This window comes from Hydra vulgaris, chromosome 08 (genome assembly GCF_038396675.1).
Source record: "Hydra vulgaris chromosome 08, alternate assembly HydraT2T_AEP".
NCBI classification, from domain to species: domain Eukaryota; kingdom Metazoa; phylum Cnidaria; class Hydrozoa; order Anthoathecata; family Hydridae; genus Hydra; species Hydra vulgaris.
The window spans coordinates 7479084-7490261 of record NC_088927.1 but is presented as its reverse complement, the minus strand read 5'-3'; the positions used below and the strand labels follow the sequence as shown (position 1 = coordinate 7490261).

Genomic DNA, 11178 nt, shown 5'->3' with positions numbered 1-11178 from the left:
AACATAAAAATTTTTGAATGTCGATGGTTGGTTCTAATATTTTGCTGTCTGGCAACAAGGTTTATTTCCTAAATGACATATTAGAACCAATAAATTATAGTTTAATGATAAACTAAATCATTTAGTTTAGTTTAAATTTAAATTTAAACTAAACTAAATGATGTGTAAATAAAGTATTGAGTATAGACATTAGAAAAAGCACACATAATATATTTTTATAATGAATGGTAGCGCTTTAATGAATTTTTCTTCGTCTTCTGGAGCCCCTTTTAACTTGGCGCCGATAATGTGGTAGCGTATTTAAAATATATTAAAAATAAATATAATAAAATAAATATAAATAATATAATAAAATATAATAAAATATATAATAAAATATATATATAAAATATAAAAAAAATATAATAAAATATATAATAAAATAAATATAAATAATATAAAAAAATATAATAAAAATAAATATAATAAAATAAATAAAATATATTAAAAATAAAATATAATAAAAATAAAATGAATTGCATTGTCGGGGAATCGAACCCCGGTCCCCCGCGTGGCAGGCGAGAATTCTACCACTGAACCAACAATGCACACATTTAAACGAATTTAAAATAGTATAAATAGTATTAAAAGAAAAATGTAATTGTTTTATTATTTTATAACACGATTTTGGCTCAAAAATGAGTTTTACAGGCCCGCAATTAGTCTTTTTTAAAGGAAAGTGACAAACTTTTAATGCGGCCCACTTTTTTTTTAAACATAACTCAAAGTTCATTTTTAAAATATTATAATTGGACACAAAATTTGCCGCAAATTTTAATAAAATGAAAGTGATGAAAAATAAATAAACAACACAAGTCTGGTCTCAATGATAAGTATTAAATTAATTACAACAAATGTTAATCGTCTAAAAGAAAAAAGACAAACTCTACAAAATCTCTAGACAAATCTTCTCGGATGTTGCAAACATTTTATCGATCACATCTAAATCAAAGTTCGTAGTGGATGTGCATTAAACTCAGAAATTGTTCCTGTCCTTGTGTTGCTCTTCTGTATGAATAAAGGCGTCGAATAACACATCCCGTTCAACATTCTACGGTAGTGACTGGAAGAATTTTATGGGAAAGAAGAATAAAAATAATAGAAAACTTATCTGGCTTACATTCTTTAAGAGCATTAGCAGCACTTGTGGGTCGATAATCTGGTTGACATCTATGCAACATTCTTTGCCACATATTTATTTCTTCATCAAAAAAAGAGTTAGGGAGATCACTTATAAAATGTATCGTAGCTTTTTGATTCATTTCCGATAGTTCCACTGAAGTTTTCACGCAGATAAAAGAAGGTTCAAAACTTAACAATAACTCAATTGTATTTGATGATTTAAATTTATCTTTCAACTTAACAAATTTAGGATCTATAAATGACCTATAAGAGACCTTCTGAAATATTCTGCAAACGTTGTATAGGGTGGTTTGCTGTATCGTTTGTAAATCAAATGTAAAGCCAGTAATGCTGCGAGAGGGTACTCGTAGCGTTACTGGCTTTAAATTTAATTTTTCGGCAAGAATTGATGCATGTTTATATATTTGTTCGGCAAATATATTTATGTCAATTTTTATTATTTCTTTTTCTGAGATGATAATTTTAACACACTTAAAGGCATATATAATGTAACTATTTTTTTCCTGCAACTATAGGGGTTGTCCATAAATGATGTCAATGATTTTTCTTGATTATTTGACCTTCCTTCCCCATCTTTATCAAAAAATGTCAATTTTTGGCCAACAATCCGCTCCCCTCCTTAACCCCACCTTTATATATGAAGTCCTCCTTTATATATGTATCCTCCTCCCTAAATCAACCTTAAAAATATGCGTAAACACCATTGCTTTTTTTCTGGTTAAATTATACGTTTATACAGTAGTAGATCTCAGCAAATTATATTATAAAACAGTTGATATATCATCAAATAATAAACAAGCTAATCAAACAAAGCAAATTTTATTCTACCCTATAATATAAATTTACTCACTCAACATCTTCCCATGGGCGGTTGAATTGTCTTCGATTGAAACAATTGGTCATCGTCCTCTTGAGGTGTCATCAGATCCGTTGCGTCAATTTCATTTTCATTTAATCATTCAGCAGTTTCCGAATTTTTCTGCTGGGCGACAACTGCCATAAACTCTGTCTGACACTTGGCAGCGATGGGAACTAGTCGGAACCTTTTGATAGGAGGAACTGTTAAAGCGGAAGAATGGATAGAAACGTGTTTTTCAGCATAGCTTGAGGGGCAAAGTAGATATTGCACTTTTTAAAGATTCTATCAGCTAGGCTAGACTGAATTGATGGACAAAACGCATACGGAAATATTAAAAATCCATTAGCAGGTCGAGGAAGAATACTTTATTTTGGAATTTGTTTTTGCCCAATAAAATCAAAACTCCCAAACGCTTTCAGAAAAGACAGTGCTTGACGTTTTTCCTCAGCAGTCCACTCATGCAGCCATTTGGCATATTCATTAATATTGCCACTTCAATTCTTAGAAATGACCTCGGAAAATATTATCAAAAACGGATAAGCTAAATGATCTTGTAATACAAATATTAGAAAGAATCTTTGGGTTATTTAATGTGTGAAATTGATTTTCGTTTTAGCACACCAAGTTAAGAAGCTCTGTTCGCTTTGCGCTATTTTTTATCGATTTTATTTCAGGTATTTTGCAAGAATGACTAATACCCAAGTTCAGTTAATAACACGCTTTTGGTTGAATGTTTAGAAATTTGGCTTGTACACCTGATAACGAACCTGCAATTGATGCTGTACCGTAGTATCCTTGGCCTCTTATGTTTTCAATATTTAAATTAAGGTCATGTAAATTTTGCTGAATTTTTGTAAAAATTTTTTTGGCTCTCACACTCGCCAACTTTACAAATGCTACATTATCTTTGTGTGTCTCATGTTTTTTTATCAAAAAACATGACTCCGAAATGGGAAAAAAACTGTTTAAATTTCCTATTAATTACAGCAGTAAAAGAAAGTTTCCAACATTTCCAAGTTTTTCTACATTTTCAAGCGTACCACGCAGAAGTTTACATTGTTTTCTACAATAAACAACAGCTTTCATTATACATTACAAAATTCGTGTATTGCATTTAATTTGCAAGTTCTTTACTTAATTGACTGTCAACACTTAATTTTGAAAAATCTGTTGATGTAATATGTTTTTTGATGTATTGAGTTTTGATTTCAGGCAATATCTTAACTATATTTTACTCAACTTATGATCATAGTATAGTAATGACATTTCCGATGTTAAAAAAATGAGAGTTCTCAATACCGACTATTAACTATTTAAATGTGGTTTTGTTGATGATTAGTGGTCGCAATAATGTAGGCAATAACTTGTCCAACATTTTCCCCAAAAAATTTGTGAAAACTGCCTGAATTTTCCGAGAATATGTCAGAGGGAATGTCATTGTCATGAAAAATGACTTGTGATTGTTTTTGTACGAGTTCTATTGAAGACCTGCTCATGTTTTCATTTTGTGTCTGACTGCCTTTTTTATAAAAACAAGATGCTAATTTCACACATTCTTTCGTAGAAGACTTCAACTTTTTTTAGTTTTTTAATACACTCTTTCTCAGCCCCACCTTTCTTTTTTTGATTCATATTAAACTAAATAATTTATAACTACAACAAAAAAAATAAAACAATACATATAAGAAAGACAAATGCTAAAAAATGCAATCAAAACAAAACGCTTGAAAAAAGTACCTAAACTTTATGTTTAGGTACTTTTTTCAAGCGTTTTGTGTTTTTATGTTTTCCTTTTGAAGCTGCGCTATATTCACTTTTTTAAAACTAGTTCTATTTGTTTAAGTTAAAAAAAACAAAGCTTTCCTGCATTAATGTTGCTATGCAATCTAATTTAATTGTCGTTTTAGCAAACTAATTAAAAAAACTTGAGGCAACACTATTTTAATTAAAAAATAAAAAAGCAAAACCATAAGTTTAGTAATGTTTAGGAAACCGGCCCATTCTTTCAAAATGAAAGTGACTGCCACCCTACTTACCCCCTCCCTATATCCTACCCCCCTCCTTCCCTCCCTCCTCGTTATTGGCCTGGTTTTACATAAACATTTCGTATTTTTTCTTATAGGGATCATCGATTAATTACGCAACGCTAAATTTCACTAATTAACAAACAAAAAAATCAAGTTTTTCCTTGTAGAGCCTTAAGTTAATTAAATGATCAATCAAGCCCATGAAGACCTAATTTAAGTTTAATAAATTAGCCGCTTAAAAATCGTTAAATTCTTCATTTTTAATAATTCTCTTCTTTTAAATAAATTTTGCAATTTATGAACCCACATGAAAAAATGTAAAATATTTGTTTTAATTATTATTATTTTATTTTGACTATTTTGAATTTTGAGTAGAAAACGTTAGACTCCTAATTTTCTTGAAAACATAATTAATGAACAGTTCAAATTAACGAAAGCCTAAAATGATGCTCTCGTACTTATTTCGTTATTCTTTCACACTTTTCATTGATTTCGTTATCCGTTCACGCTTGCCACTGATTTCGTTATTCTTTCACACTTTTCACTGGTTTCGTTATCCTTTCTCGCTTTCAAAATTGTCAACATGTTTGTAACGTTTTTATTTTTAGTTTGGAGAAACTACCTAAAGTAAACGATATTCGTAGGCAAACTAACAAATTTAAAAATACTGAAGTTGTTCTACATTTGGTCATAAACTTCGCTCTTTTATGGCGCGATTTTGATTTAACTTGATGGGCTATTTGAGGAGCCGATCGGCAAAACGCGCTAAGTCACAAAAATAAAAATTTTGAGTTAATTCCATTACCTGATTTTATACACTGAAATCATATATATATATATATATATATATATATATATATATATATATATATATATATATATATATATATATATATATATATATATATATATATATATATATATATATATATATATATATATATATATATATATATATATATATATATATTTGTCGAACGTCGTAATAGCATAAAATAAGTAATTATTTTTAAAAATAACACGATGTTTTTTATTCTTGACATGTTTCGTAACATTTTATTTACATTTTCAAAAGATGATTTTACAATAATAAAAAACTCTGAAATATATATTAAAAAATAGAAGTCTTTACAGAGAAATATTAACGGACAAAAAATTATACATAATAAACCAATATGTTTATTACAAAATAACTCGGTAAATAACCAATTAAAATTATCAACAGTCAAAAAAAATATATAGATATAAATAAACTGACAGTAAAATTAAATAGATAAGTTTATAGTATAATGTAAAGCTTGTTTATTAAGTGAGGGACTTTCCCATTTAATGTGGAGGGCTTCTTTTATCTTTAATTTGTGTTTGTTTGGGGCATTATCCAAAATCTTAAAAGAATCTCACTTAGCCAAATTTTTGCAATTAAGAGATAAGTTTAAGTGTTTAATATATGAGATTGTTTATCACTATGAGCACCTTAAAAGTGATAAACAATCTCATATATTTAAACACTTAAATTTAATGATTAAAGGAAGTATCCAGAAGTATCCAGAAGTTTCCAGAAGCATGCAGAAGCTTTCAGAAGTTTCCAGAAGAAGCATCTGGAAGCATCCAGTAGCATCCAGAAATATCCAGAAACATTCAGAAGCATCCAAACGCATCCAGAAGCATCGAAAAGAAGCATCTAAAATCTTCTAGAACAGGTTCACACAGGTTCATTTTACTATATAAGAGACATGTAACTTGACATGTAATTCAGTCAGTATATGGAAATCAATCAGTCAGTATTATCAAGACAGTTTATCGAAGTGAGTTTTATCAAAGTGTTTTATCAAAGAACATCAATACAAGAAGTGAAATATAACAAGTGTTTCATTACATCAATACAGTCCACATCCAACCAAGACATTGTGTTCACAGAGCATTATTGTATCATCACAAGGTAAATGTAACACGGTAAGCCTTGAGAAGCATGATTATTTATTTTTATTATTTTTATGACTTCAAGTGCAAAAATGGCTCCCGACAGTCTTGGATTGGAACTAAGAAAGAAAATTATTGGCGATTACGTAAGTGGAATGTCATAAAAAAGTATTTGTGATAAATATCGCGTGAAAAAATGGACCGTATCAACACTATGTTCCAAATATCGTTCTACGGGGAAGTTGGCAGCAGATAACAAAGGTGGAAGACCGCGTTCCACCACTTCTAGAGAAGATTCTATGATCGTCAGATCCGTCAAGAAGGATCCCTGGATATCATCAGTCGAGATACAAAAGCAATTAGAGCTGCCTGTATCGGACCAAACAATCAGACGACGTGCTGTTGAGGCCGGATTGTTTTCTCGACGTCCTGCAAAGAAACCGCTGATTTCACTAAAAAACCAGAAGAAAAGACTCCTGTTTGCTACCTCTCATATTGACTGGAATGTGCAGAAATGGCGAACTGTCCTGTTCAGTGATGAATCGAAGTTCAACATCATTGGGAGCGATGGCATTTGCCGTGTACGTCGACCGGCCGGAAAACGCCTCGATTTACGTTACTGCCATAAGACCGTGAAGCATGGTGGAGGCAATGTAATGGTCTGGGGGTGTTATTCTGCTAACGGTCTAGGTCCAATACATCGAAACGATGGAATAATGGACCGTTTTATGTATAAAAATATCCTGAAAGATGTTTTGTTACCTTATGCTGAATGGAATATGCCAATAAAATGGGTTTTTCAGCAAGACAACGATCCGAAACACACTGCCAAAGTAGTCAAGAAAAGGTTTCAAGACAACCAACTATCGGTGATGGATTGGTCGCCTCAATATCCGGATCTCAATCCTATCGAGAACCTGTGGAAGATCGTCAACCGCAGAATTAATCGTGAAGGTGTTTGTAATAAGGATTAACTGTTTGAACAAATCCAAAAGGCCTGGGCAGCGATTCCACAAAGTTTCATTGATCACCTGATCAAATCTATGCCTCGAAGATGCAAGGCTGTGATCAACAACAAAGGATTTGCCACGAAATATTGATAGCGAAATATAGCTTGGTCAACATTTTGTCGAGTTGCACTTGTTTTGTCCAGAAGGAAATCAACTTTTTTTAATACTTTTTATTTAAAATTAAAATTAAAAATTAAAATTTGTACACGAAAATTAATTTATTAATTTTCGTGTACAAATGATGAACTTTGTGATGAATAAAACTTGAAGAACTTTGTCTCTAAACAGTTACATAGTTATTTCTATAAACTGAAATATATATATATATATATATATATATATATATATATATATATATATATATATATATATATATATTAGGGTAGGCCAAAAACAAAAATTTTCGAAAGTTTCATTTGTCTGCAAAGAAATACGATCCTTTACACATAAGAATTTAAATTATGTTGAAAAAATTATATAAAAAAATTATTAAGTGCTGCCGAATTTGATTTGATTATTTTCATTTTAAACCTAAAATACGTCAAAATTGAAATTTTGTTGGAAAAACTTTCCACTTAGTGGAACAATAATATTTTTTATTTCTTATAAAAAATTATTGTTAAAAACAATATTTTTTCAATAAAATACGTAACTATCTTCTAATGCAGGATATTTTATCCTATAAGAAAAGTGTTATAAAAGCAATTATTTGTACTTATTGTATTTAAATTGCCAACAATTTTTCTGTGATTTTCGACCACGTTAAAAACATCGTTTTGTACACCTTCATCCTAAAGAATAGAAATATTTCAATCATTAAAAACATTATATCAATCTTTTTTTAAATGCTTTGTTTTGTTTTTGTTGATTTTTTTGCTAATTTGTTAACTAATTTTCTGGTATACCTTTGTAAGTAATCGGAACACAACTTGATTCCTCTCTCAGTCGCGTCGTAAGTTACCTTTAAAGTTTTGACAAATAGCTTCATCTTCAATTAGTTAGTATATTCGTCCCATTCCGATGAAGGGGTTTTGAGCCATTTTCCATCATCTTTTAAGTTGTGAAAAATCAACCAAGACTTTTTCCCAATATGAGAAAATATTTCAGAATTTTTTTTAATTAATGGAAGAGTTGGTTTACCGAAATTGATACCAAGTTTTCCATAATCTAACATTTTTTTTTGCAATTCTTTCTTTATCATGTAGAGAAAGTTTATTTGAAATTAAACTTAATACAGACACCTGTTCGGTTAGATACCAAGAGTGTATGTTTAAAACTTGTTGGGCTTTTTCAGCAGCCATACAGAAGTCTTGTATACTTTTAAGAGTTTCTAGGTCCTTAAATAACTCTATATCATTAATTGGTGCATCACTAGCTTTTGATGCTTTTAACTAAGCTTTAATGTAAATGGCTGAGCTAAAAGTCAAAAATATTTTTAAGTTGCTTAAATCAGACTCCATTAATTCATCTTTTTAACTCGTCTTTTTTTATTCATCTTTAATTCATCTTTAATTCATTTTTTTTTAACATCTTTGGTGCGTACAGTAAATGCGCCATTCATCTAGCATGATGACTAGCACCACATATTTTCCATTTCTTGGGTTCCTCTCCACCTAATAGAAAATTTGCTAATTCTGCAGCTTCTTTATAATCGTCTCGTACGTGATGCTTATATTGTAATGCCTTCTCTAAAAAATTGCGAGTTTCGTTTGCTTTTTTTTTAAGAAAAGATTTTCAAGATTAAGGGTACTATTTGAAATTTTGAGAGGTGTTTTTTCAGAGTAAAGCCATTCCTTTATAAAATTTTAAACTCTAGATTATCATCGGATGTTGTCTCCTTTTGAAATAAAGCATTCCAAAATGATCCAAGAATCAGTTCTAAAACATGATGACGACATGCAAGCCAGAGAAGCGTTTTCATAGATTTGGTTTCCTCAAGAAGAGTTGCAGCTCCGTTTTAAAGCCGAATCACTCCGGTATTACAAGCCGTTGTATCAAAAACTTCCAATTCTTCTAAATCTTCTAAAATTTCACTGCAGATAGAAATTCCTGTACCAGACTGAATAGGTTTAATAGATAAAATTATACCTTTCGGGCAATTTGGAAAACCCCTTACTAAAAAAGTTAAATAGTCAAACTTTTTACCAGATAATTGCTTCATGAGTTTTCCCATCCCAGTGAAGAGTTGTGAAATAATCTGATATAAATTTTGTTTTAAACTCTGAAATTATACTTCTTAACATAATTTGCCTACTATGCTTACGTGCTCTTCTAATTGTATTTATTAAAATGTCGACTTCTTTAGCTTTAACACTACCTAAAAACATATTTTAGAGTTTCTTATGCTTATCAAAAATAAAATCAATTTAAAAACAAAAATAAAACAAAAACCTAGAACCAGGATTGCAGAAATATTCATCATTAGCTGTGCATTTGATAATTTAGATCTGTCAGCTGTTGCTGTTATCATTGGATAACAAATAAAGTTTCTTGGTAAAGTCAAATTTACATTTTCTGACACAACATCTTCCATGATTTCGATAGATGATTTTAAGTTATATACTTTATGATTAATTTTAGAAGAGCTCTGAAAATTAGAGCGCTCAGACCCTCTAGACCCAGCAACAAACCATTCTTCAGTTGAGTCACTACTATTATCAATGTTAAAATCAGTTTTATTGTTGAATTTTCGTCTCTTTTCTTTATCAATTCTCGATTTTTCTTTTTCTTCTTTTTCTTTTTTTCTTTTTAAGCTTAACTTTAATAAATTATCTCTCCCACTTATTCCTCCAGTTTTAACTCCACATTTGAGAGCTGCAAACCAGGCAATATCTTTTTCTGCATCTTTACATGGTCTGGTTTTTTTAATATAATCTTTCCAATTTGGAGAACTGATATCAAAAATATCATCCATTATTTTTTTGAATTCTTGAACAAGTAAATTCTTTGAAAATTTTTTACATTTAGACTTTGCAAGCTTTCTCCATTTATCATGAAGGTTTAGAATACTTTCAACGATGTATTTTTCCTGCTTGCAAGCAATATCAGCTTTATCCCAAGATACTTTAACAGTTTTTATTGTTAATTTAGCAGCTAACTTTAATTTTGAAATATCGCTTTTAATATTTAATTCTTTTTTATATTTGGAAAACACTTGAAATGAGTTGTTCATCATTTTTAAGTGAAACCTTAACAAACAAAAGCAGAAATTTAATTAAAGCACATTCTTTTCATACATATAAAAAATAATATGTATTACATCAATTGAAATTTGAAAACATTTAAAAAATATATAAACCTAAAAAATTTGTAGACATTGCGAGTAGTAGGCAGAGAACTGGTATTAATATCTTTAAGCGGGTATTTTTTTTTTTTTTTTTTTCGCTGTTTATATAAAAATAAAATAATAAAAATACAATGAAACTTTTACGTTACACAAAGAATATATATAAAACAGACAGGGGCTCAAAGAAGATACGGATGACTGGTGTCACCACAATTTTTTCATAGAGCCCCTTTACAATAACATTTAAAGCCCACATGGCTTTAGTAAATTTACAATAAAATAATTTTTCTGAAAAATACTACGTGAAGAATAAAACTCAATAACATAATTTACAATAACATTTAATAACATTTAAAGCCCACATGACTTTAGTAAATTTACAATAAAATATTTTTTCTGAAAAATACTAGGTGAAGAATAAAAACTCATATATACATCCTCATATGTACACATACACAAACACATATACAAACATACTTACACACACATATATAAACATATTCGCATATATATCAGAAGTTTAGGAGATGCAATTTCATTTGCTGTTTAAAAGAGGAAGTGGTTTTCAAATCTTTTATATTGTTATTTTTTAATTGATTCCATAATGACGAACCTTGGTTAATAATTAAGAATTTTGACACTTGTGATTTTACACTGCTCAATTGATAGTTATGGTTGCTATTTGACCGAAGATTATATTTTTCTGAAAACGCCAATGTAAAATATCAGAAAATACTTTTGGCAGCAAGTTATTCTTATATTTATACATAAATATTAATATTTGAAGCGAATTAAGTTTTGATATATTTAACACATTCATGTATTTCATTACAGAGGAAGGGTTTTCTAATCTTTTTAAATAGTTAACCGCTTTACATGCGTGGTTTTGTAGCC

General features: G+C 29.6%; 1 non-coding gene across 1 annotated transcript; it reads right to left on the bottom strand.

Moving 5' to 3' along the window:
* Window positions 1-516: 516 nt before the first annotated feature.
* trnag-gcc (transfer RNA glycine (anticodon GCC)) lies at window positions 517-587 on the bottom strand. The gene has a single exon. It is a non-coding gene; the product is annotated as a tRNA-Gly (tRNA).
* Window positions 588-11178: the final 10591 nt, after the last annotated feature.